Source organism: Musca autumnalis, unplaced genomic scaffold, assembly GCF_047663935.1.
Source record: "Musca autumnalis isolate F117 unplaced genomic scaffold, ASM4766393v1 scaffold_4, whole genome shotgun sequence".
NCBI lineage: Eukaryota > Metazoa > Arthropoda > Insecta > Diptera > Muscidae > Musca > Musca autumnalis.
This window is the reverse complement of record NW_027411977.1, coordinates 146,562,141-146,590,035: the sequence shown is the minus strand read 5'-3', so window position 1 is coordinate 146,590,035 and position 27,895 is coordinate 146,562,141. Positions and strand designations below refer to the sequence as shown.

Sequence of the window (27,895 nt, the reverse complement as noted above, 5' to 3'; positions counted from 1 at the left end):
CCATATAACGGTACCTTCCGATTTCAGGTATTTTAAAGCTTTTATCTATATTTTTAACCCGAATTAACTGTAATTTGGTGTTTAGGGTTCCCAGTAGTCAGAAACCTATTGCACCAAAAATTGTGGACATAGGTCTAGGTTTTGGTATAGCATCCATATAGCGGTACCTCGCGATTTTAGGCGTTTTGAAGTTTTTATCTACGTTTTCGGCCCGATTTGGTATTTAGAGTTCTCATTGACATTCAAACTTTCCCACCAAAAGTGTAGACATAGATCCAGGTTTTCGGTCCCCATATAACGGTACCGTCAGATTTCAAGTTCATTGAAGTTTTTATCTACATCCAGAAAACGTCTTCGCCTTATATTGTTGACAGCATAAAAAACTAATTATTCCATTTAAGGTCAGAACATTTCAAGTTGCGGGGTATAATAAAGTTCGGTTCGGCCGAACTTAACATTTTTACTTGATTTTCACTTTGCATAGAGACTCATATGTATATCAAAGATAAAAATACAATCGTAAGTATTCACCTAAACAAAAATATCTAAATCTTGAACGAAAAACCCAAAAACAAACAATTAAAACACAAAACAAAACAACGCAACAGGATATTCACTAAAACGACCAGAGGCGTCATTAGTATTTTTGATGTAACACACGGAAATGCAAATATATGCAGCTGCAACCAAATTTTTTTAAACTTGACAACATTTCGAATATTCCCAAAAAAAAAAAATATTGAGAGTGGGATAGAATGGCATATTTAGTAAAACTTCGATTTTGAGGACTTGGAAAAAAATCCATAAAAAAGGTAGTTTAAAAGAAATTAATTTGCAGTACATTTTATGCGAATAATTTATACAGATTTTTATGTAAAAATAATAAAAATACCTATATCTGCCATTTCGAAAAAATTGTTTATCTTTTAAATTCTTAGTTTTTTGCCTTGTAAAAAGTCACAACCTTACTGACGTATTCAAAGTCTTAAAGAGATCATACGTAAATGTCAACTTCTTCTGTTTTGCTTTCTTAAGTACCGTTATTAATTACAAAAACATTGTTGGAATACTAAAATATGATATGTTTAGAGATAATTTGCTGAATCGTAATTGAAGTTTATTGATATCGATTTTTCGATTTTTGTCGCAGTTTGGGACCACAGTGCGCCGGGCCCACACTTTATAATATTGTGACCTAATTTTTTTGGTTTCCTTAGTTTAAATATATTTACTATCGAATCCCATATAGAAATTAACTAGTGGTGACAACAAAAATTTGGAATTTGACCACTGTGTGCCGTTCTTACTTGTTAATATTATCATTAAATTTAAATTTGCTTCAACCAAGATGGATTTGAACTACAGAAACGAATTCTCGTAAAAACATTTTATCATTTCATTTCAGCGTAACATTTAATACATATTGGTGTATTTAGAAGAACTAATCTTAAAGTTCAAAGCAAACAATAACACGCTATGAACATTTGAAACGCTTGTTATTGAAAACAGCATTCGATACACTTCACCCTTTTAACGCTCCATATTCCTTCCAAATATAAAATAATCGATTAGGCAAGATGATTGAATTACATGTCGTTCCGAAAGAAGTGTTTCTGTCATTGTATTCATGGTTAGGCAGCCAGTCACATTATTTGGTTTCCCCTATGGCAATCTAGCGATTTATCATCAATAGCTGCAATGATATAGCATTTCTTCCGTTCCTTCTCTCGCTCTCACTACGAACCTCATCTAATTTTGTTTCAAGTGGTTTCGGATTTTTTGTTTTTCCAACCGCAAATAATCGTCTTGCGTTAATTAATCTGTAAGACAAGTGCTTGACAAATATGAAATGGCATGAAACGAAAGGAAAAAATGTTTATGATCTGCCTACTGTTACGTATGACAAATGTGCGGCATTTCTTGCAATATGTATATAATACGTTCATTTCGGGCTCTTAATTGTTTTCTGCTGTTGGTTATAAGTGAGTTGGTGGTATAACCGATATAAACATACACACATATTTTTGGGGAACGTAACTGCTTAAACAAAATATTTGGCTATTAAATTATAATTTAAGATTTATTATTATATCTGAAGTACTGAAGAGGATACTAGTGTCATAATTAGCAACTGTTTCACTTCATTACGTTAAGTTATAACTTCCGAAAGTATTTGTTATATTTGAATACTCTGTATGAATGTTCTACTACAAAGTTAAGTTTGCCATTATTTTAAAATGTATCCCAAAATCGCGTCTGTGTCCTCATAAATCTAATCTGGCACACACATACATAAACCCAGCAAAATTTTATGGAAGTGGTTCCATGAGATGCCATGATTTCACTGGATCTTTTGCATTGGTTATAATGAAGTCGTGAAAGATCCGATCTTTTCATTAGCATTTAAACCCATTCGAAGGAAGTCGTGAAAGATCCGATCGTTTCATCAGCATTTGAACCAATTCAAAGGAAGTCGTGATAGATCCGATCATTTCCTTAGCATTTGAACCCATTCCATCGATCCAATAGAGATGAATTTTGTGTTTTTATTTTTACACATGTATATGAAGAAAAGACAAAATTTTTTAGTTTTCCATAAAAAAAAATTAAATTTTTTTTTTTAAGCTACATGAAAGATTTTTGGTACATACATTGGGAAAAAAATCCCATTCTTAAATCTGTTCGAGATACTAATTTTGGTTGTTGCGCGCAAAAGTTATGGCGGTTTCAATTCTGATAAAAACAAAAAAATCATTATATTGAGAAACTCTCTTAATTAGGGGCTCCCCACATACTATATGTTTACTGAGGTCCCATAACTTTAGTGAAAAAGTTGTAAATTCTCGCGGAAATTAGGAAAGCATTCAAAACAATTGGTAGTTTACAACTTGTTCTAATAAAATTCAAGCTGTTTATGCATCTGAAAAATATATAAAAAATATGTACGTAATCTAAACATCGCGAAGATTCAAATGAAACCAAAACTATACAAATCCGTTTAGCGGTTTGCATATTATAGCAAAAAACAAAAAATATATTGAGGAAATTTATAAAATTTTTGTAAGAGAAAATATTTATTAAAATTTATTTTGTGAGTTAGTTGAACAAAAAGTAAGAAAAATAGTTCGGAGTTTTTCTTCTATTTTAGGTAAATTTCACGCAATAAATCACATTTTTATTCTAATCACTTCTTGAAAACACGATAACATCTAGCAGAAGATATGGATATCTTTTAAATAAATGTTGGGTTCCTTTAAATGGGGTATAATCTTGAAATAAAATTGTATCGGGTAATGTTCATTTTGAAATGCGTGTAAATCGCGAAATCCTCAAAATCACTTTATGCGCATGCGGTTTACCAGTATAGCGAATTCTTCTCTTTTAATTTGTACACATTTGCCAGGATTTACTTTGGCCGCTAAGATGTAGCATCGTCTGCAGTTTAGTGTGCAACAAACTGTATAACGCTTATAATTTGCACAAAGTGCACTTTTTATGCGCATCCGATTTCACTATCAACCGTGAAAAAATACATCGATCTAAACATATTTCAATAAAATCCATTAAGAACAGTGGATGTAGCATCACACAGTATTTTTTGGATAAATCGGATACAGCTCCCATGCCACTAAATTTTTCAAACCGCTGTTTTCGCACAAACGCGAGTGATGATTCACTTTCTTCATTGAAATGGAAACGATCCACTTAAAACGCGAATTAGTCAGCGATATTTTGAAAAACATTTTTCGCAAATTTTTCAATTTTTGCAGTAGCCATTTCCGCCGTTCTAGTAGATGGATTTTTACGATCTGTGATTCATATGATCCGGATCGTCGAAAAACTAAAATATCGCGGAGTACCAGCACACTCAAAACGATATTGTAAATACTGTACCCAAAAAATAGGTTTTTTAGAAAAAACATCGCACTAAATTTTGGCCTTTGGCAGTAGATTACTCTGCTGCTGTGTGGGCTACATACTCAATAAACATATCAGATTATGCGGAATCGCGAGTTCTTTAATCCTATAATTGGTTTTTCGAAATAACCGAATGCGCGTCCCAGTTACATAAAAAATACAAAAAACACCTGAAATCCGGCTTCAAAATGTCAGCATCCATAAAAGGTGGATACAGTGGAAATTTTGGAAAGTGATACATTAGAAGTGTAATCTTCATTTTGTATTCTCCTACTTTTACTTTGGACAGATGTCCGTCATTTGAATGGTTTAATCAGAAATCGAATAGCAATGTAAAAAACCTGTTTAGCTTCAACGTGTTTTTACCTATGTTTTTTCCTTTACGCGGTCGTAACTACCACGTAAATTAAATTTTTTTTGCTAAATTTTTGAGCTTTGTACAAAAACATCTAAATTAATCCAGCAATAGTCATAGTTACTGGTAAACTACAATAGTTCGCGTATTATAATAGTGCAAACCTTGGCTTCATGGAAAGTAAAAAAATTTGACTTTTCCTCATATATTCTTTTATTTATCTAAATAGGTACGTTTAAAGCCATGTAAGATTTATTATGCTAGGAAGTCCCAAGCATTGAGCTAAAAGTAGAGTCGGACTGCACTCTTTGGTATTAGTCGTGTTCCAGTTTTTACCCGCATAATGTTTCCTTACTTTTAAAAGCATACAATTTATATGAGAACAGTTCACCACTTTTACCATTTTTGCAACAATTACCATTTTTAAAAGTAAAGGAACACCCCAATTATAAAAGTTTCCTTGCCTGCTCTAGAGAACCCTGCTCAACAAGTCGATTTGTAGATCCCTACATACGTTGTAAAATAAAATTCAGGAAATAGTAATCTGCAGTTGGAGTCAATGTCGAAATCTGCACTGCACTGATGGGAAGTAAAATCCTTTTGTAAGATGAATCAAAACCTGTTGCGGAGGAAGTAAACTCTGATGCGTGCAGCGGCGGTGTTTAGACTGCAACATCTGGGACGGCCGGAAGTGAAGTTTCTCAATTAAATTTACAACCTGTCGCTTGCCAAACACATCGTTCCCAAAGTCTGGAAAATAGGCCAGCTACTGAAGCCTGAAAAGGATGCCAGCAAAGGTGAATCTTACAAACCGATTTCGCTTTTGTCGCCCGTAGCAAGGACCCTTGTGGCTATAGTTCTTCAGCATCAGAAATATTTCCAGTTGCCGATCAATAGCATAGGATCCGTAAGCAGCACAACAACTGCGCTGAAGGCCATCTCCATATTAGCAGAGGACTCACTCAGAGCAAGCCGTGCTCATAATCTAGAAAGATAAGTCTAACGTTACAAGAGAGAACCTCTAGATCAACAAGCCTTTCAACCAGGTTTAAGTAGCATTCACACGAATGCAGTCGCAGATGCAGTAAACAGTTATCGTGTGAATGAGGTCCTTGGAGAACATCCACCATCTATCGCAGCTGAGAAGCGCCAGTTGTCAGGACAAACCAGAGTAGTTTTGGGTCAATACGCTCGGGATGGTGCAGCCGTCAAAATTCCTATAGGGCAAGTACTGATGACACCGTGGAAAACATCTGCCCAGCATACAGCACAGGCCCCCACGACACACTGCTCCTTTTCAATTGCCCTACCAATCCTGCTAAGAAACTTAAGTTTGCAGCTTTGTGGTTACAAACCATATAAATAGCGAAATTGCCACATTCTTACGACTGATAGACCCAGAGTCAGATTAAGCAGAAAAATGAGAATACAAAAATATTAACTACTGTTACAACAAGGAGAACAAACTGCAATTACAGATGTAAACTTTATGATAATAAATAAATTATAGTTATTTCATTAATTCCTTTGAATTAATAAAATAAAAAAATTAAAATCATTTTTTAATACAGCATTTTCCATTTTCCGAACAAGACGTGAAAATTAGATGTCAAAGGGTTGGTGAAAATGACATGCCAAAGATTAGTGAAAATGCTATTCTTGGGAATTGGTTAAGATGGCATGCCAAAGGATTGGTATAGATGCCATGCCAAAGAATTGTTGAAGATGCCATTCCATCGAGTTAGTAAAGATGACATGCTTAGGATCTGAAAATGAATTGCATCTTTTGGGGGTCACGCTCTTGTAAAAAGAATGAGTGAAGATGCTGAAAAAATGACATTCCATTTCACTTGCACCCATTCTTGAATAGCATCTTTGGCATCGAACATTTTGCTGGGAATGGGAATATTATGCGAACATTAAAATGTGATTTCAATTAAAATTTTTTGTTTATATATGTATGTATGTATTTTTGTTTTCATTTTATAATTTGTCATCAATTTGAAAAGAGCTACAGAATCATCGTCGTCAGTCAACATAATCGTCATTTATCTGTTGACGTTACACAGCCAAATAAACAATTTGACACATCACCAACGAAAGAACGAACTACCGCCACCCATTCATTAGATTCATTTGAATGACTTTCAATGCCAAATTTATGAAACATTCTCATTCTGATGTGCCAAACAAAACGAATAAAAAGTGAAAGCATTTTTGGTGGGATTGATGATTGGTAGACAGTTTTAATAATTGCTTATGTTATCGTTAGAGGTGATAAATTAGAGAAACTATCAAATATGTAGGTGTATACTAGGGCTATGACGTTTTTACAACCTCGTAAGATTAGATAAAATCTTAAATATAAGGTAATGCATCATAAGTAAAACTTCTTTACATGTGGTGTCTTAGGACACGCCGTTCAGGCTAGGCGATAAACGGTAGGTCCCATATCATTGAGCTAATATGAATCGGGGTGCACTCATTGATATGAGAGAAGTTTCGCTTGTCCCATATGGGATGTTTGTGACTCACTTTACAAATAATATTTGAATATATTTGTTAAAATTTGAATTCATTCAATCCCGCTACTGGAGGTAATTTTTAATAAAAAAAAGGTCAATTTGAAACAATTTTTCGAATATATATGTAAATGCCGAAATGTGGTATAATGACCAGAAGGTAATTTCAATTCCCGAATGGTGTCCTTTTATGGGAATCAAATTAACCCGGAAAAAGGAAGACATTTTCATAAGAAAAACATTTGTTGGTTACACATGATGAAGGTGTCCAATTCTTCGATATCGAAGAAAAATTCGTTTTATTTTTCCTATAAAATGCAATATTATTCTCCTGCAAAAAAGCACGAGTGAAAATGTATCAGTCGGCTTTGCCTGTTTGAGTTTAATCTTTCATCTATGGACGATATAGAATCGCAATCAAAATATTTTCCCCCAATAATTACGTATGTATTAGGAGGTTTTCAGATATCTTGGCGCTTTTTGGGAGTATGAACTTTCTGACAAAAATATATATTTGAATTAAAGCTCGCAAGTGATGCAGAGGTGGTACCTGAAGAAATGTCCGTTTTGGAAGTGCATCTTATTTTGGGAGTCATTTCAGTTGGTCGCTGTATAACTTAGAGGTTTTGGACCAATATGTCAGGAAGAATAGACTTACCCACGAAAAACACAATATCATTGTAAACAGGAGCATAAGGAGTAGCATCGACATAATTTTCCAAAGGACCTTCTAACAGACTGCACTTAAAGAAAAAATTTTGAACTTTTGTGGGGGAAGTACCCTTAGGAGGAGACCAATATGGACAATTTTCGAAGTTAAATTACATTTAAACAAAATATTAGGAAATATAAAGTTTGGACCAAATTGGTTGCTTCGTTCCACAGATACAGCGCGTACCATTTTAGCGAAAAGTTTGGAGTGGACGGATATGACTCATTTTATAGTCAATTGGGCTAATCCATTCGTGAGTTATCGTGAGCTCCAGCCACTACACATTGTACCATACGCATTTTTATATCTTTCAGGCCATTTTCCAGGAAGTATGTACTCGCCCCTGAAAAAAACTTGTACCGTCGTAATGGTGGCAGCGAATACAATTTTCTACAATAAAAATCAAAGCGATTCGAGAGCAGGTCTTAAACTGAACTTTTCCGAAATTTTAGGTGGAATGGATTTATGTAGTCCATATTCAAACTAGAGTTGTACAATCTAGTTCATTTGAAAGATCTAGTTCAATAGTTCAGCTCTTTTCACTGAACTAGTTCAGTAATCTAGTTCATAGTTCACTATCCAGTTCAATCATTCGGATCAGAGTCGTTCACCGGCTCATAATCCTTCACTTGATGAAAACACACACATACACCAAATAGGAAGAAACATTAGAATAGTATAATTCAACTACAAAAATATTAAATTTAGATATTTTATTCCATTCATAAAGAAAGATTATGCTTGCATTAAGTTTAGAATAAAAAGTCCTTCGGAAAAAATTGTAATTATAATTATAATTATAACTGCGAAAAAACTGTGTGTATGTTTCTTTTTATTTTTTCCTTTTTTCTATCCAAAACAAGGCACATTGAATAGGTAATGAATTCGATATATTGGTATATGTATGTTATGTCAAAAATATTCCTTATGTGGAAATTACTTTTATTACAATGGGGGTTGACACTTCACATTGATCCAAAACATAAACAAAACTCATTACATTACGAAGGCATCACTTAAGGGGCGTTTACACTATCTATGAATGTCATATGAGATGTCAAATTTGCTACCTGTGAATGTTGTACACATAGTGTAACTACTATGAAAATTTTCATCTATCAAAATTATGTGGCAACTCATATGTAAATTTTTCATTTAGGGAGCGCTCTATTCGGCCATGTATTTTCGTATGCAGTTGGGAAATTAATTGTTAGAAGAAAACAATTTTACCAAAAAATTAATATAAATTGTGTTATTTGTGTGATTTATATTTTGTAGTCATATGAAATTGTATGCTAGTGTGCACGCAAAAACTAAAAGTGGTATGGACTTTGACAAACATAAAGGATGTCGAATGGATAAAAGAAGTGATAGCTCATATGACATTGATATATAGTGTAAACACTCCTTTAGCACAGAAGACGGCGTCACTTTAAAGTATGGAGCAACTCGGTTACTGCCTTCGCGATTTATTGTGGGCATCATTTGTATTCCAAATGTGGATCTATGCCCACAATTGTTGATGCAGATGTTTCTTGACTACTTCGAGCCCTAAATGCCAAATTACATCTAATTTGAACCGACAAATTCGATAAAAATATCAAAATATCTGAAAAAGGGAGTGGTTCCGTTATATGAGGGTTATTCCAAAACGTAGACCTATGCCAATAATTTTTGTTGGAGAAGTTTTTTGTTACCACTAGGAACTATACATCTCAAATTACGTCCAAAATGTGTCTATAACGGCGATAGAAACTTAAAAAAAAACTGTTAAAATTCCTTACAGAGACGCGTCACGTCATATGGTACGATATACGGGGGCTATACCAAAATGAGGACCTATATAAACCATTTTTGTTAAAAATGTTGTTTAACCTCTGGAAACACAATCCCAAATTACAACTAATTCGGAGGCCAAATGCGACTGATATCTTCAAAATTTGTATGAACCCCAGATGAAATCGTGGACCTATGTATATAGGCCATTTTCAATACATAAAGTTCTACGGACCTACAAAAGATTTTACCAAAATAAAATAACCAATCCTTTCGGACACTAGAATAATTACAGACGGAGATGAGCAGACGGACGGACATGCATACATCGATATGAAATTGCACGATTATCCAGATTATATGCCTATACATACTTTGTGGCATCTAAAATGATTATTTCGAGGAGTTACAAACGGAATTACAAACTTAAAATAGGAAGGATATATTAATTATTATATATGGTGTAGGGTATACAAATGTATATTTCTCGAATTTCGTGAACAAATCATACATTTGACCGTTTACCATTATGTAAAACTATAACCCAGATGGCAAAGTAGTATAAAAACCCGTTTGGAAATTTAACCTAATTTCGAGTAATGGAAAAAAATTTGCGTTTGGTACATAACAATGAGATTATTGGAATAAATAAATATTTCATGCTGTATATTCGAATTAGGCATCGATCAATATTTCACATTAAAAAGGGAATCTTATCATTTGTTTCTATGTTTTCATTCCATATGTGGTACCATTACAAAGAGAGTGATAGTACTTGGTAAAATGAAGTGTCGATTATTTTTTGCATTATCGCCATTATAAATAGGTTAATTTACTTATTTGTTATTTAAAAACAGAACATAATCGTGGTAATTATAGCTTGCGTCAGTTATGACAAACACCTTTCTTCCATTATGCACAAAAACATGCGCATATTTTTTTATCGAACATTCTTTCTCTAAATGCCAAGATAAGTGCCACCGTCGTAATTCTAAAATAAGTTTCATATAAAAACGAGACAAAGGGACAAACATACATACATCATTAAAGCACTAAATATAGATTTGTAATAGCGAAAAGAGATAAAATTAACGCCCACCTAAAACACAAGTAGCCTTCACCCCTTAGTGCTGACTATGATGAGAAGTACAAAAAATATTATCAACTTAATGGGTGGGAAACTAAGGGCCCTTTATCATTTATTGATTACTACGTTTGCCTTAAAATTATATAGAAAACCCCCTTGCATTCCTGGAAAAAATAAATAAAGAGCCCTTATTGCACATTCCACCATCATATACTTTGAATCATTTCGAACATCACTCTAGATATGTCATTCCACATCCAGTTCTATGTAAATTGAACTGCAAAAACAACGTTTTAGACTACAAATATTGTTTTTGTGGTTTATTTTATTCTTCAAAATTTGCATTTTATTTATTTGATAAAGAAAACGAATGAATTGTGTTAGAGACTGAGATACTAAACGATCGTGGCAGGGACGATGAAGCAAAACACAAACATATGTTTATTTTAGAATTACGTAGAGCAGAAGAGCAATAAAAACATTATTCTATGGAATTAATGTGAATAATAAGATAATGTATGTTTGAATATTTGTATGTTTGAATGTACGACTTTCAATATGGAAGGTGATTGTTTTCAATTAAATTAAATGTAGCGGTGTTTGCAAAATTTGCCTTAAATAGATTTCTTTTTAGATGATATTTAAATTATTTGGAATCGACCATATTGACGGTAAGACTAATTGTCGTGAGAAGAAAAATAAATTTGATACCATTTCATAGGGTCTAGGTCGCCCTTTCATGCGCAATAAAATCCGTTGAAAGCAGTGAACTGACAAGTTTGAACCAACTCTGTCATTCATAGTAAAGTTAATAACTTGCGTTGGGCAACATAGAATATTGGCATAAAAGCAAAGTAAAAGTCTAAGAACGATAAGAAGAATGTGTTCCAGATACCGAAGACAGACCAGTAGTGGATTCTGTAACTTTTTTTCTAACGAACCGATATCGTTAGTTAACGAAAATGTTCGGTTGAAATACCGAAAGTGCTATTCTGTAACTCAAAGTTATCGATACAAAAATGTTAGCGACGAATATCGGTGGAATGACGGAATTTTAAAGAAGATGCACATCATTTCAAAATTAAAAGCCCATAACAAGTACATAAATTATTCTAATTTTTTAAACATTTCTTGTTATTTTTAAACGATTTTTAATGAAATTATTTAAATTACTATTGTATATAAAATGTTTATGTTTCAAATTACATGTAAAAAATTCAACCTAAAAATTAAAAAATCGTAGTTAAAACTATAAATGTACGTTTACATATAACATTGCGTATACGTATAAATTCTCATAAATGTGTTAACCCGACAAGCTCAAAAAGGTCTAATGTACACATGGTGTAATATTCTACAAATTGGTTGAATTTGCTCAGTTCCAGAACCTGCAAGAAGCTACTATTTTATTAGATTATTGCAGTTCTGGAACAGACCAATTGTTTTTTTTTCAGAATTTTTTTGATGGATGTGGAGGGGTATTTTTAATGCGATCAAATGTAGGGTGAAACGGAAGATGTAGAATCCTAAAGGCCGCTGTACATACGGCGCGTTGAGCGTTGCGTTACAATAACCACATGAAAACTTCAAGAACAAACTTGGCATCACTTACACATTTTTCATGTGGTTGTTGTTTTCAACGCGCAACGCGTCACACAACGGACCGTATGTATTTGGCCCATAACATATGTATTTATTGAATATTTAAATTGTGTATATTGTTGAGTTATTTCAGAATTACGTATTATCAGAGAATATGACGACAATGGTGATATTCTTCCTTCTTTTATTGTTGATGATAAACGACACCGCTAATACATTTTTATATGGGTAGCAACTGTTACGAAATACATCCTTTAAAATCTTTCGTTCGTACTGAAAATAGTTATTATATTCTCAGAGACTTTTTCCGCAATTCTGGAGGTTTCCAAATGACTCCCATCCATTATTTCATAAAATGTATCCATCTCCAATTTGTAAAGTGTCATAAGCTTCCTATCACTTAGATCGAAAAGGATCCTTCATATGTCGCAGAATTTTTTTCTAAGTGTAAAGAAATTTATCTCTTCTTACCTTTTTATTTGCAATGAAATATATTCCAACGCCATTTCATAAAAATTTGATTTTCATTGATTTTTTTGCTTCAAATATGAAAATTCTTTTATGTCGCTAGACTTAACGACTCCTTTTTTTCGTCGATAATTACCGACGTAAACTACCGACAAAAAACGGTAAAATTTGTATACAGAATAGCACTTACCGACAAGTATCGCTAACTATCGACATTTGTCGTTAATTCCATCGGTAGAGAGTTACAGAATCGCACTACAGGACGCTAAGAAAAAAAATTACAACTTCGTTCCAATTTTATCGCCAGCAGCAAAATTCCCAGAGTCTTTACCTAAACATTATGAGGACTGAAACTGAACACAGTGCAAACACGTCACATTGTCTGAGAAGATGGAGCAAACCACCCACCGTCCTAGTTTGAAACGTTTGATTTCAGAAAGGAGATGTCTAGTTCACATTCGAGAACTTGTTTAAGTCACTTGTGCATGCCAGATCTATAATTAACAAGCTGAAAACGATCTTGCCAGTTGCATGTGGTGACAGATTGAAATACTTTGTCGTGCTCTTATATTGCGTTAGGTTAGCGCATGTTAAGCTATGCGGCACTTGAGTGCTCCGCTAATATGAGTGGGAGAATCATAAAATTTGTTAAAGGAAGGAGAGGCACTATATATATGAATGAAATGATATATAAGCACGACAGGAATTATATGAACGCAACAGCTGGTAGTTCCAAAAGTTCCTTGTTCGGAATAGTCCCTCGGAACTACAGTCGAACTTATCTATACCGTAGCAATTGGGTACTGACAAATTACTACGTTATACAGAAAATTCGTTATAGAGAAACCGGGGCAAAATGGCAAATCAGTAATTTTAAAGCAATGAAATGAAACTATGCATAGTTTTCATTGGAAATTTAACTTATTTTGTTTTGCTTCTCCTGTTTAGTGTGAACTTCAATATAAAAGGGTTGATGAATGTGTTTTATTTCACATTTATTATGTGAACTAAAATGAATAACTTTTTTCGTTACAGAGAGATTATATCGTGTGAGAATTTCCACTTGCGCATTAAAAAACAAAATGTGTGACAAAAAGTTGTGTTTTCAATTTTTTTTTCGTTATAGAGAAAAATTCGTTATAGGGAAGTTCGTTATAGAGAAGTTCGACTGTTGTTCGTTCCGGAACTACACAACTCTAGCTCGTATTACTAGTGTGGCTAAAGGGCCGTCCACCACAACTCGTCATCGCACTTGTTTGGAAATGAGTGTCAAAAATAGTTCTAATCGAGCTACCGGCTCGAAATTTTAAACATAGGTTTATAACGAGGCAAAAAGATAGTGGATGTAGGTCCACATTTACGTATAGCTCCCATATAAAGGTACCGCTCGATTTTTAGTATTTTGACGATTTTAGCCAAATAGTCCAACCGATTTGGTTGAAATTTTGCATTTTGAGTTCTGAGTATATAGGTATACGTTTAGGTGTAGCTCCCATATAAACGTATCGGAATTTTGAACTATTTCTGCCAAATTTTACAAACGCTTTGGCTGTAATTTTGGATTTTGAGTTCTCAGTACATAAAATACCTCCTTGCAAAAAATGTTGAATATAGGTCCAAGTTTAGGTATAGCTCCCATATATACGTACCTCCCGATTTTCGGAATTTTGACGATTTTACAGGCGTGTTATAAAGGGAATAACTTACCGGGGGCAGCTGAACATCGGGGGCCAGGACAACACCCTCACAAAAGTTCAAAACTTTGCTTATGTGAGACAAAAATGTGGAAAGAAATTTTCAAACAATCCTCAAGTTGAAGGATTAGTTTGAAATGTTCGTTGGAGTTAGTCCATGCGATTTTGACCATTCCGGGCACAATGACCTAAAAGTTCAACCAATTGCCCAGTCAAAATAGACATGGGTATAAGGGGAAATAGCAAAAATGCCCACAAAGCTGAATTTTGGTGGGGATAGATATATGTTCAGACAAACGACAGAGGGAAGCACTTTTCTGTATAAACATGTTGTGTGTCCATACAAGCTCGCAAGTTTTCCATATAACAAACAAATGACACAAACATGTACATAATATACAAGACCACAGTGTGGAGTTGGGTATAGTAATGTCCGCCTTGGGCGATGGTTAAAATCCCTCAGTAAAATTTCAGCTATATTTATTAAAAATAAAATGTGTTACTATGTGTGGCAGGTCGTTCGGACTCGAAGGAGGTTTCATATTATTAATATGAGAGAAGTCTTTCTGTTTTACCATCGAAGATATTAATTGGAAATAGTTTTTTAATAGTATTTTTCTCTGAAAAAATAGATATCCCTACTGTACAGCCAAAATAGAAATATGAATACAAAATGTCGTATGGAATCTGACACTAGTATTACGGCAAAATAAAATCAGCAGGCACTTGCTTCTACCTGTTAATTATTGTACCAATGGTTCTGATGTACCAATTCAATTTTGTTTGAGTCCCTAGAAGACGAAAATACCTTTGTTTGTTTAAGTTACTTCATAAAGTAATTTTGTTTATTTTGTCCTTAAAAGAGTCGAATGTTATTTTGAGTGGTGTATGATTGTTATTAATCAGAAAGATTAAATAACAATCATACGCACTGCGGTTCGTATGTTAAAAAAATACTAAGTATTACAGAACAACCAAAAAGTTAAAACACACTCATACATTTTTCAACCGATTTTGTTTTTTTCATATTCGAAAGCTTACTTTATTTCCTGTTTTGAAATAGAAAATAGTTATATTGTGTGGTATTTTCTAAGCATTTTAGAGTTCGAGGAAAAACATTTTTGTTTTTCATTACGTTTTTAAACTTTCGTCACTTTAACTGAACCATTTCTTAACCGATTTAAAGAAGGAAATATTGATTGAAAGATAATATTCGACTCTTCTAAAGTAAAAAATTATAAATCCGTTCTTATGTCCGTTTAAAGAAATCCAGATTTTCTCTACATTTACCGTTATAAAATCACTTTATGAAGTGACCTAAAAAAAGCCAAAGGTATTTTCGCCTTTCATTGACTCCAACAAAACCGAATTGTTACATCAGAACCCCTGCATAATTTTGGTGTATCACAGTGTAACTATCAAAAGGAATGACTGCCAATATTGGATCCAGTTCTAAGATGGAATATGGCGTGTGGAAATTGTAATAGCTTGTGGACATTTCAATCACAACTACTATATATTTTTTGCTAGGAGAAGGCAATACAATACTAAAAACGACCCAATATATAGGACCACCCATTTATTCATCTCTCACAATGAATTTTAGTAGTCTCTGTTATAATGCTATGTTTTTCAGTGTAGACTGTGATGATTAAGTCTGTCAGTGGAAAAATTAGGCCTACCTAATTAACAAACGTCCAAAAATATATTCTGAAAATTTTCGGGTATTCATTGTCATTTAATTTTGAAATAGGGATCTCTGCTTAGCTTATATACTCGTAGCTTCACAGCTCTTGTTATAATTTTTGGTACAGTCGCAGGCTGCGGATACATCCCTGTCAGCAAAGCTGACTGATATTTTTTTACTTGTTGAGTCCCATGTTTTTACAAAACACTCTTGCAAAACTTTCAAAATTACTTTCTTATGAAAATCTTCTTAATTTGTAGGTCAGTTTATACAATGTATTTAACGAGAAAAAAGTCGTAAAACTATTCTCACCATTTATTTAAAGAAAAAAATAATACAATTCCTTATTTTGCTGAAAAGTAATTTTAGAATTTACTTTGAAATATTCCAATTCCAGTGAAATATATTTGGAACAAGGTATTGAAAACAAACAAATATCATAGGCACTCCATGCAATTTAATGTTGGTGTATATTTCATTATTTTGAAAGGGTATCACAAATGTACATGTGTTTGTTTGTAGGTTTATTGTTTGAAGACACAAATAAATTTCGCGTAATTTTCACTTAAACATTTTTTTCCGCACATATACAAACTCATTAAAAATGTAAACAAAAGTGTATGGTTAAGTTAACACTAGCAGAACAGAAAAAAAAAGAAAAATAACAAAGAGAAATTTTTAACAAAAATCAACACTACAGCAAAACTAAAAATTCCATGTGACCGGGTAATGCAACAAAAGTGCACCATTTATCAATTTGTGTCAACACTTTTGTAATTTGTAGTATTATTATGTATTTTTATTTGACGAAAAAAACTACAGTGGAACCTATTAGTTACGGATATCTTTTAATTAATAAATAACTACTTAAAATGTTTTGTTAAATGTATACTTTTTATATATTTATAAATTTTCTCCACTAATAAATTCGTTGTTTTCAAATATTGAAACAACAGACTATTTAAAAAAAAAAAAACAAAAACAAAATTGCAACAGCAATCCCAATAAAGACTCCACTAATGTTTTATTATTTTATATAATAAATATTTTGTACATAAAAAAATATAAATAAGAATTGAACTTGCGATTGCTTTTAAAAATCGTATTAAAGTCGCTTCTAAATAAAAAGATTTTTTTAGCAGTTTTAGCATAACAAAACAATGAGAAGTGCCTTTTTCCAAGATATCCATTTCTGAGAGGTTCCACTGCTTTTAATTCTAAAAGTTTAGTTTTAATTCTTCGTCAAGGTATTTCTGTTGTTGGTAATCATTATTTTTTTCTCAATTCTATCATTTCAAACTCTATTTTTACATTTTTTATTGTTTTTATTTTTTGTTTTTATTCTTTTTTTGCTATTTTTTGTTTGTTTACATTTTGCAACTGAACTGAACTAAAAAACTATTTGCATTGTTATCACTTTGAATTTTAATTTATATTTATTTTTTAATTTATTTCTGAATTCTGTGGCTGAAACAACAAACATTTCGTGTACATTCTTTCATTCATTTAGCACACATGGTAAAATCTCAAAACTATACACAGTTTTCATGATTTGGTATAAACAATTGTATTGGAATTTACATTAAATATTTCAACTCCTTTTTTACGGATATTTCTTCAATGCCAAATTGCCCGCCCTGGTGGATCGATCAGTAGGGTTGTTTATTTTTTATTTATTTTTCTATTCAAATGAAAATTTACGCGCGCGTATTTTTTGTGGAAAAATGCTCATACGCCACTTGTGACGCCACAAAAAACGACGACGGCACACTTGTGTACGATTCAACTTTCCAAATCAGACTGACTGATGATGACTACTACGGACAACAACATCACACAATGCTGGCTGTGTTATTATTTTCTGTTTTTTTTTTGCTTTGTTTGCTGCCCCATACAACGCCAACGACAACATTAGCAGCGTCGACAGCAACATCGGAGCCGAGCCACAGAACAAACAAAATGAAATGTTTCGGGAAAGATAGCCGTAAGCCATTCCACCGCAAATTAAAGGTAAAATGAAAACACACTCAAACATTCACCGAGAGAACAAATTGTATCCATTGAAAAAACAAAAAAAAACTGAGAGATAAACTGTGGCAGAACAAAGGTTCACTAAAATTACCCACACACTTGCATTCCATGTGGAAAAAATGGGGGGTCCTTTTTCATAACCGTCATTTATTGTCTATGGTGAGGTTTGACGTTGATATGATGACCACAATGGAAGTGCCTAAATCCTCTCAGCTGATAAAACTAAAAACTTTTCCTTGTCACTGTTACAAGGGGTTGTGGGTGGGCTTTCGCACAAATTGTTTCAATTCTTTGATTGTGGGGCAAAGAATGGGGTACTCCCATCACATATAAACTACATGTGTACAAATGTACGTCAAAACCCAAAAGAGAAACGCATATGCTTTCTTTGTTGACGTAGTGAATGTGGCTTATCAGCTGATAAGACCATAAAACATACTCTCTGTTTGTTTTCATTTATTGTTTACCACGTGCTGCTAGCCAGCGTTAACAGTATACAAAGTTCTCAAACATGTTTTGCTGTTTACCCGAACGATAGCGGAGTGCCTGTATTATGTGAACATTTGCATCTACACGCTCGCACACACAATGGCAACTAAAGTAGGAACTTTTATTTGTTTTAGACTATTTTAATTGAGATGGTGCACATTGGGACCCGTAAAATAGAATATTTACTAAGAAAAGTTTAACGATCAGAAGACTAAAAGAAAGTTATTCTTCAATTAATGACATTGCTAGATTTCGATTGATTTTGGTAATTACTTTGGAATTTAAAATGAGATGCATATTAAAAGATATGAAACTTATAAAATGATCCCTTTTGACATCAAGGCATCAAGTCTTTGGGGCCCATGACTGCTAAAGTGCTGGGGAAAATACAGGGATACGTGTCTTCTCTTGCGGTGTCAGAATATGGTGAATTTTGCTCGTGTCGCTCAGAGTAAAAAACGAAATTTAAACAATATCGATAGTTGTTAAAAGTAACAGAATAGGTCTACAAATCGGTTTGATTATAACATATCGCTCAAAACGCCTTTTAAGTTGGCGATTAAAATTTGACTTTCCAAATTTAAAAAGATTATTACACAAAAAATAAAAAAAAACTACTTGCACCATTTTTTGCAAACAGCTAGCCAGATATCAGTGCTAAATTTCTCTACAATATCAAGCACGATTTGAAATGCTTTAGTGCTTCATAAGCTCAAAAACCTTTTTAGTTGAAATGTCAAATCCGTAATAAAAGAGCTGTAACTCGCTGAGTTCTGGAGATATCAGCATGGAAATGTGATATAAGATAAAGTAGAAGTTGTAGAAAAAAGTAGAAATTGCTAACTTAGAAAACGCATTTTTTGTGTTATGTCACTCTTTGAGTAAATGAGCGATATGTCGGGGCTAAAATCATTATTTCGATGAGAAACATTATCGTAAGGCTAAGGGTACAAACAATCCCCAAAAATAAATTCCTCGGTTATAGTCCAGAAACTTGTCTGAGTGTTATAAGAAAACGAAAGAATACGAGGGCTGCCCGATAACTTTCTGGAGTAGGCAACACTGTGTGTTGCCAGGCGCCATTTGATTTGATTTTTTTTTTTTTTTGGAAAGTTTGACAGTTTTTAGGGACAGTTTGACATACGATCATGCGTTGTGTTGTTTACAGAGACTTCAAAAAATCACTTTGCAAAAAAAAAAAAAAGGGAAAAATGGATTCAAGAGTGCATCGATCAAATTAAATCTTTGTATGTAAATAAAGGACCATCCTATGGTCCGATCGTGAAGATCGTCCAAAAACGGCAGTTGTGCCAGAAACAAGCCGCATGAACGGACCGTGTGTGAACGGATAATGCAAGATCGTCATGTTATATACCGTGAGATATAGGTATCTTTGGGCATTTCTTCCACCAATTAACATTTGATATTGTATGAACACCTTAACAATTTGGTATTCGCTCAAAAAATGTTCTTGTCGATTGCTGCAAAGAAATTGTGAATAAATACCATCGCGGTGTTTCAAACGACGTTTATAAGATCGACACAGACGACACATCTTGGATCTATGCGTATGAGCCCGAAACGAAACAGCAAACGACCGTGTGGATTTTGGAAGACGAGCCAAATCCAAAGAAAGTTGTTCATGGAAGAAACACTTCGAAGCAAATGGTAGCCTGTTTCTTGGGCTTAACCGACAATGTGGGTACTATACAGCTTGAGGAACGTAGGACGGTTGCTTCTGAGTGGTACACTACAATTTCTTTGCCTGAAGTCTCCTGAGAAATTCAAAAAATGAACAAGAGAATACGAATCGTTGCGCACCATGAAAATGCGAGCTCTCCCATATCAATTCAAACCAGCGCCTTTGTGACCGAACAAAAAGTGGAATCGATGACCCAATGTCAACGATTTTCGTCGCCAGAAGATGCTGTTGAAGCGTTGAAAAACCATCAATCGGAGTGGAAAAAAGCCTTCAACAATTGGTTTGAGCGCCTGAAATGGTGTATAAATCATGCTGGATACTACTTAAGAAAACAAAAAACTATTTTTGATTGTAAATATTCGCGTTTTCATTGTTAGGCCAGAAAGTTATCGTGCAACCCTCGTATCACTGCAAATAAGACCACAAAAAATATCTTTGGTAAAAATTTCCAAAGGATCCTCGATCAGACCTTAAACTGAACTTAAACAACAATGTTAAAATTTTGCGAGGGACGAAGACTAAGGAGTGACCGATATGGGCCATTTTCGAATTTAAGCTAAGCTTCTCAGGAAGAACTTATACCGTCGTAATAAGGGCCTCGAAAATAACCTGCACACCAAAACTCGAAACTATTGGAGAGCAGGGGCTCAATTCTGTACCAAATTGGTTTCTCCCTTCGAGAGTTATCGTGCGCACAATTTTTGCGAAAAATTCTTAACTTTGGTTGAGAAGTTGGGGAACCGATATTACCCATCTTAGTTAGGACAAAATATTTCGATGGCCAAATTTTGTACCGAATCGGTTGATCCGTTCGAGAGTTATCTTGCGCTCCAGCAAGCCAAACATACAAACATACGGACGGACATGGCTAAATCGACTTGAAATTGTCTGAAACGTAGTTCGTCCAAACATACTTGGTGTCTCAAGTCATTTCAATGCGGCACATTTTAGTCTATTTTCCCTAATTCCTGTTAACTTATAGTGTCAGATCCCAGACTCTGACTCTCTGTAATTTGTTAATCCCATCGCCACTGCTGGGAAATTTCGTCTCACTTCAGGTATTCAACTAGCAGGTATATGGTGAACGACTGCAGCAGCGATAATGCCTCGGAACGTCCTCTCTACTATCCGGACATCAGAAGGGTTGAGCAGATCTCTGAAGCGGTGTTTAGTGAACTCTCTGAAACTAGGCCAATTAGTTTTCATGTGATTGACGAAAGTGAAGCGTTCAGAGGTGATGAAATCGAACGGTATGCTGATGGAGACAATTATGGGGAGATAAGAAACAACGGATTGTTAAATGACGTCATTTGTCAAACCAGGTAACACGAGGGTTATGTCTGGAGAACTGTGACACTCTCCGCTACTTCGGTTAGAGGCGTCGTCAAACAGCCAGCACCGTTAAGACAAGTTATGACCTTCTAAAGTGAAACTAATGTTGGGCCTATAACCAGGAGTAGAGCAACTCTGCCTCAGCAGTTCCACATCTGGCTGATGGTGAAATCTACTTCTGGTGGGATTCTTCCTTAATACGTTGTAACCATCACAACGCTGCAACCTACAGTTGTTTTTGAAATTGGTTTCATGCATCTGGCAAAGATATTTTGCCGGCTCATAAAATCCACTACTTTCTCGATCCTACCTCGGAGTCCATTGTAATTTAATTTAATGCATTTTCTGCATTTGGAAGAACAATGGCTGGTGTTCAGTGCTGCGTGAGGGTATGCTGTTGGGGGAATGTGGGGCATTTCGTATTCCAATGACGACTCACTGGACTGGGCTGTGATTACGCAGAATACAGAAACAAAGATGGATGCCGAGCAACCCCTGATATGCACCCACTACCGGCCTCTATTGCATCTCACCTAAATTTGAGTGTGGTGGATGCAAACCGAGCGAATCCATATTGGTCCTAGGTTTTCCTCCGTCTCGGCACGGACCAAACGAATCCGGAGCAGGAGCTTATATTTTTCCTAGGATGTTTGGTATTAAAAATGGATTTTATTGAACTCTGCCGACAACAGCTCAAATGACTGATGAGCACGAAAACTTACGAATTGAGTATATGATTTGGCCGAAACATTGCACATCGTAAAATTTCTTCCAAATGTACATCATGTTATATGAAGGACTATACGGAGAAATATATTCAACACTTTTGCAGTTTAAGGTATGTTCGAAGATCGATTACAAATTGTTACTGAAAACACTTCTTGTGGTCCTGTTTACAGCGATATAATATTTTTCGTGGGCAAGTCCATGCTTCTTGATATAATGGTCCACACACAGAGAAGAGATATTGTTGGAACAATCATATTCTAAGAGCAAAATAGTGTATTTTAAAAATCTGAAAATATATATTGTTGTTTCAACCATATATTTTTTATTAGCAAACATGATGACACAAAATATATTGTTGCGCCAACAATACATATTTTAAGAATTTTAAAATACACTATTTTGCTCTTAGAATATGATTGTTCCAACAATATTTTTTCTCTGCGTGCAAAAGCTCTAAAAATTCACGTTGAACAACTAAAGTGTCTGATGTAGTGATGGTCCAACCTTTGCGCATCGCAATATTTCTTTGACATTTAAATCATGTCCTAATAATAAATCGCGTGTCTCCCAAAAAAAATTTCCAAATTGTTCGCAAACGTGGAGGTTAGGGGCATGTATTGAAATTATTACAACAAGAGGTAGTTCTAGCGGTTCATATTAAGACAGTATAATATTTGTCGGGGGTAAGTCCATACGTTTGTAATCGTTCTTCCAAATTCAAAGCTAGACTATATCAGTCCACTTCTTCCAGAACCTCCCACATAAAACTGCAAACATTTAGGCTTAATAACGAGTTGAGACCTGGGATCGATACATTTTTAAATTTATTTCGTATAGTTCCCGCAGTACTCATTACAGTAGTAATGTTTTGGATAAACATGTTTTGCTTTTTTCATTATGTCACAGGCTGGGGGAATATGTACCCTGAAGATGCCGACTAATACTTTTTTACTTGTCGATAGGAAAATTAATATTTTTTCAATTTTTATTTTTTTATATATATTTATTGATTTTTTTTTTCAATTTTCATACCCTCTGAAACACTGTGCGCTTAACAAAACAATCAAATTTAGTGCTTGGATATGCATTTTATTATTCTCATTGCCTTTGGTGTTCTGTGTGCAGGTCTCCACCAAGTTTGTTCTCCTCAAAATAAAATAAATACTTGTTGGATTTGCTCTCAAGTATTAATTTGCAACAGGTTGCTGTTATTGTACTCTCATTTCCTTGTGTATTGGGGGAGTGTGTGGGAGGGATTGCATTTAGTTCCCTGAAAGAAATATATTGGCTATCACACGAGCACGGTGCAGAATATGGTGCTCGTGTCGAACATGGATGGCATTGTGTCAAACTGACAATGTGACATTTAAATTTAGGGTAGTCAGTAGTTGCATTTACATGAACTGTGTGATGTTGTTGGTTGTGCCGTTGAAATCTACTTCAACATACATGGCGGATGGATATATGGTGATCAGCGGTGGGTGTGTGGCAGCGGTGAGTGTGTAACAATAAAAGTACGGAATCACTTAACGGACCATTGACAATATCATTGTTCTCCATACCGGGGATTATGGAAATATTGTGCATTGGATTTTAATGATATACTCCATCGTTGAGCTCTTTCAGATGTTGTTCGGTTGTCGTGCAGGGGAACTGCTGCTGGCCATCATCAAAGTGTTACAGTTTCAGTTGTTTTTGTTTCTTGTTTGTTTTTGCAGTTTCATCTTTGACGTGGTTGGTGTCCCTCTTTAGCATTTTGCCTGATTTGCTTTCTTACAATTCTCTGAGGAGGTAATGATTTATTATGAAAAATTTCTTCACATTTGTTGGGTGTTTTGCTATTCGCTGTTCATAATAAATAATTTACACCAAAACGTACATCTTGTTTCAAAATATGAAGATGAAGAAGAACAAAACTAAAATATATCTGAGTTGAATAATTATACATGGCTGCGATGGAAGTGGTTGGTCGGTCCCTCGGACAGTTACAGATTCTCAACAAAGCGGGGTTGGGGGAGGTGTAGCAAGACGAATATTGATGGCATGGTAATTTATATGATTTAATTAATAGACAAATATTTCATATTTTTGGTAATCTGCGCAGAAAATATGTTCAAGTTTCGTTTTGGGATTTTTGTTTTATTATTTATATGAAAATAGACTGGCTGGCAATCTATTAATTTGCCAATGATTGAGAGAATTAGAGAAATTAAAAAAATAATAATAAATAATAATAGATTTAAATGGATTTAATTACGCTGAGTAAATTATTTACAACACAAAAATTATAAAAATAAAATTATAATTTTTTTACAATAAAAAGAAAATACCATTTCTCCGAAGCTTTACAAAAGACAAACTTTTTAAAACTTAAAAAAATGCGCAGTAATAAGAATTCTGTATTTATTTATACAAGGTGGCAGTTTCGGAAAAATTAAATGGAAACAAAATTAAATAAAAGAAAACCATTGAAAAAATAAACAATGAAAATACAAAAAAATGTATTTATTAATGCTTGCGAATGATAATTCTCAGATATTTTACCTATGGCTTTCTATCAACAAATCAGCCCCATATTGTTTTAATTGAAATACATCTTTTTGAAAAGAAAACAAAATACTGAACCCGCATTTTTTTAATTTTAATATTTCAAATGTTTCTCATCTCTTCAAGTGAATTCTTTCACACCTCAACAATTTGAAATTGATGATTATTGATAATTTTCTTTGTGTTCGCGGATACTTTTGTGCGAAATGAATTCACAGAAGGTAGTAAAAAATCGTTGTTATTTTATTATAAAGTATACAAAAGAAATGTAGACTTTTTTCTTAAATTCATATATTTTGAGAGTGGGTTTGATTATTGAGCAATTGAATTTTTTTATTGTTTTTTATTTTCAATACAAAAATTGCAAAGCAATAATTTTATTTCATACTTACACACATACAAAGATGTCATAAGCGGAATAAAGACGCCGTTTAGGAATCTCTGCTGATGGCGCTACTAAATAAAGTTCTTGAAGATTCCACTGCTATCAATTATACTGGTGAACAAAATCAAAAATGTTGCCTGTTTCATTCGAATTTTTTGTGTTTCTAGCTGTAATTGTCGAGTTATTTCTAAATCCGGAAGCAGTTTTACTCTATCAGCTCTTGTTTTCGAGATATAGCTTAGGAACCAAATGAAATTTTCAAGACCATCGCCAAAACCTCGGATGTTACGCCCCATTTGAAATCTTTATTGCCACTTGAAAATAGCCGTGGACGTTCCACGCAGTTTAATATATAATATGATATATCCATGGCATGGATGGATTGGATCGAATCGGTTAATACATTCCAAAGTTTTCGTACACTCCAGCCAGTTTTCGTACACTCCAGTCGGACATGTCTAAATCGACTCCAAATTGTCTGATACATACTTGTGGTCTAAAACCATTATTTAGATAAGGCACATTTTTGAAAGTCTTTACCCTAAAGACTGAGTGTGCGAAAATTAAGAAAAAGAACCGCTCCAAAGTTGACAACTTCCACAAACGTTCCAACGGCCATTATCTGCAAATCTGCACCAGGAATGTTCAGACTCTTTATATATATAAAAGAACGTGCAGATGTACTTGCAAAGTACTAGGCCGATATTACTGCCATAGAGGAAATGCGATGGATTGGAAAAGTGTCTCAACAATATTTAAAGGTGACGCACAATATTATGCCACGACATAAAGCATGAGTTTGGTTGCGGGTTTATGATTAGTCTGACCTCCAGCTTCACCCGGTTATATGTATAGGTATGATTACATTGAGTATGGTGAATATAACTCACCGATAAAGCATATCGTTCTCATAACGGTACTTCCGCATATAAGGTATTTTGGGTATGTGGACCACATTTCACTGTCAATTTTGTTGTATTTTGGTATTTAGGGTCTTCAGGTGGAATATAACATTATTTCCAATTATGGGGTCATGGGTATATGTGTTGGTCTAGCTCCGAGATTTTAGTTATTTTGAAGGTATTCTTCACTTTTTCCAACCAAATTGGGTGTACTTTGGATTTCGGGTTCTTAGTACACACAAAACCTCCGTACAAAATTATTCGACGTATTTACCGACTTCCAGAATTAAGGTTTTAGCAACATTTTCCAACGGAAATGGCTCCAAATTTGGTTTTTGGGATTTTAATAGACAAAATTCCTCGAAGTACGTAAATTAATATTAAACAAGTGAGCAAAGGCTATAGTCGGGACGGGGCCGACCATGTGATACCCTACACCACTACCCCTGTGCATAAGCTTTTCACTGGTAAACATTTCTTTTAGGGAATATAAACCGACTACCACCAAAAATAATATGCCTCTTTGTCTCTGGGACCCCCATAAGCAACCAAATGGGATGCATTACCGACTATTGCGATATCTCTGTTGTTTGAGCAGCTACGACAACCTACTTTACATCGTTGTAAAGGTGATATTTTCTACTTTCCTTGCCAGGTTGATATACCTCTTAAAGAAACAGAGATATTGGCTTTGAAATAAAACGTAGACCTTTTCTCCAAATAAGTTTTTGCCCATTCCGACCCTTGAATATTATCCGACCATCATTAAAATCAGTAGGCTTCTTCCTCTGTGGGACCCCCATTAACCCCTAAACTTTCGTGACAATCCGATCAAAATTGCGATCTGTAGCGTGATTACAAAAAAATCGGAAAATGGGATGCAGTATCGGCTATTGCCATATCTTTGCTATTTGACTACCTACGACAACCTGCTTTACACCGTTGTAAAGGTGATATTTTCTACTTTCCTTTCCTTTTGCTTTTGATATACCTCTTAAAGAAACAGATATATTGGCCTTGAAATAAAATGTTGACTTTTCTCCAAATAAGTGTTTGCCCATTCCGACCCCTAAATATTATCCGACCATCACCAAAATCAATATGCTTCTTCATCTGTGAGACCCGCATTAACCCTGAAATTTTCGTGACGATCCGATCAATATTGCGACCTGTAGCGTGATTTCCAAAAAAAATAGAAAAATGGGATGTATTACCGACTATTGCGATATCTCCGTTATTTGGTTACCTACGCCGACCTAGTTTGCATCATTGTAAAGACGGGATCTTCTAGTTTCATAGACAGGCTTTGCTTTTGGAAAATTTTCAACCAAAGCTGTGATATTTGTCAATATAATTAAAATCGCAAAAATGAAAATTGTTGTTTTATTTGCTACTATTGCGATATCTTCGTTGTTTGATCACCTACGAGCACCTACTTTACATCATTAGAAAGGTGATATTTTCTGCTTTCATTGTCATGTTTTGTTTTTGGTATACCCCATATAGAAGCTGAGATATTGGCTTTGGAAAAAAACGTTGTCTTTTTATCCACCTAAGTTTTTTGCCCTTTCCGACCCCTAAATATTATCCGACCATCACCAAAATCAATAGGCTTCTTCCCCTCCGGGACCCCCATCAACATCCAAAATTTCGTGACGATCCGATCAAAATTGCGGCCTGTAGCGTGATTACAAGGTTTAGATGGACAGACGGACGGACGGACGGACTGACGGACGGACACACATAGCCAGATCGACTCAGCTCGTCGAGACATTCATTTTGATATATATAAGTATGGGTCTACGACCATTATTTCGATGCGTTACAAACTTTTTGGCCAAAACCAACTTATAATACCCTCCCCACATAGTGGTGTAGGGTATAAAAATTGGGACACCTGAGTGTATTTTCCTATATCTTTGGTATTTGATCATTTTTTGTAACGCAATTCGTATCA

General features: G+C 34.4%; 1 protein-coding gene and 1 long non-coding RNA gene across 6 annotated transcripts in view; one reads left to right on the top strand and one right to left on the bottom strand.

Annotated features, from left to right (window-relative positions):
• The window catches only part of Lmpt (four and a half LIM domains protein limpet), a 437,156-nt gene that overhangs the window by 185,505 nt on the left and 223,756 nt on the right, over positions 1-27,895 (bottom strand). The window contains exons 1-2 of one of the 5 annotated variants that reach the window (XM_073986057.1): positions 17,403-22,514; positions 16,134-16,456 (exon numbers count right to left, since the gene is read on the bottom strand). The exons of 2 other annotated variants lie outside the window; for them this stretch is intronic. The gene's annotated coding sequence lies outside the window, so the exon portion shown is untranslated. Of the gene's footprint in view, positions 1-16,133; positions 16,457-17,132; positions 22,515-27,895 lie in introns of those variants that run through there. 2 more of the 5 variants (XM_073986058.1, XM_073986056.1) reach the window with 2 other exon arrangements.
• LOC141403528 (uncharacterized) overlaps positions 23,520-27,895 on the top strand; it is a 240,504-nt gene continuing 236,128 nt past the window's right edge. Inside the window, exon 1 of the long non-coding RNA XR_012412831.1 lies at positions 23,520-23,598. This is a non-coding gene — a long non-coding RNA (uncharacterized lncRNA). The remainder of the gene's footprint in view (positions 23,599-27,895) is intronic.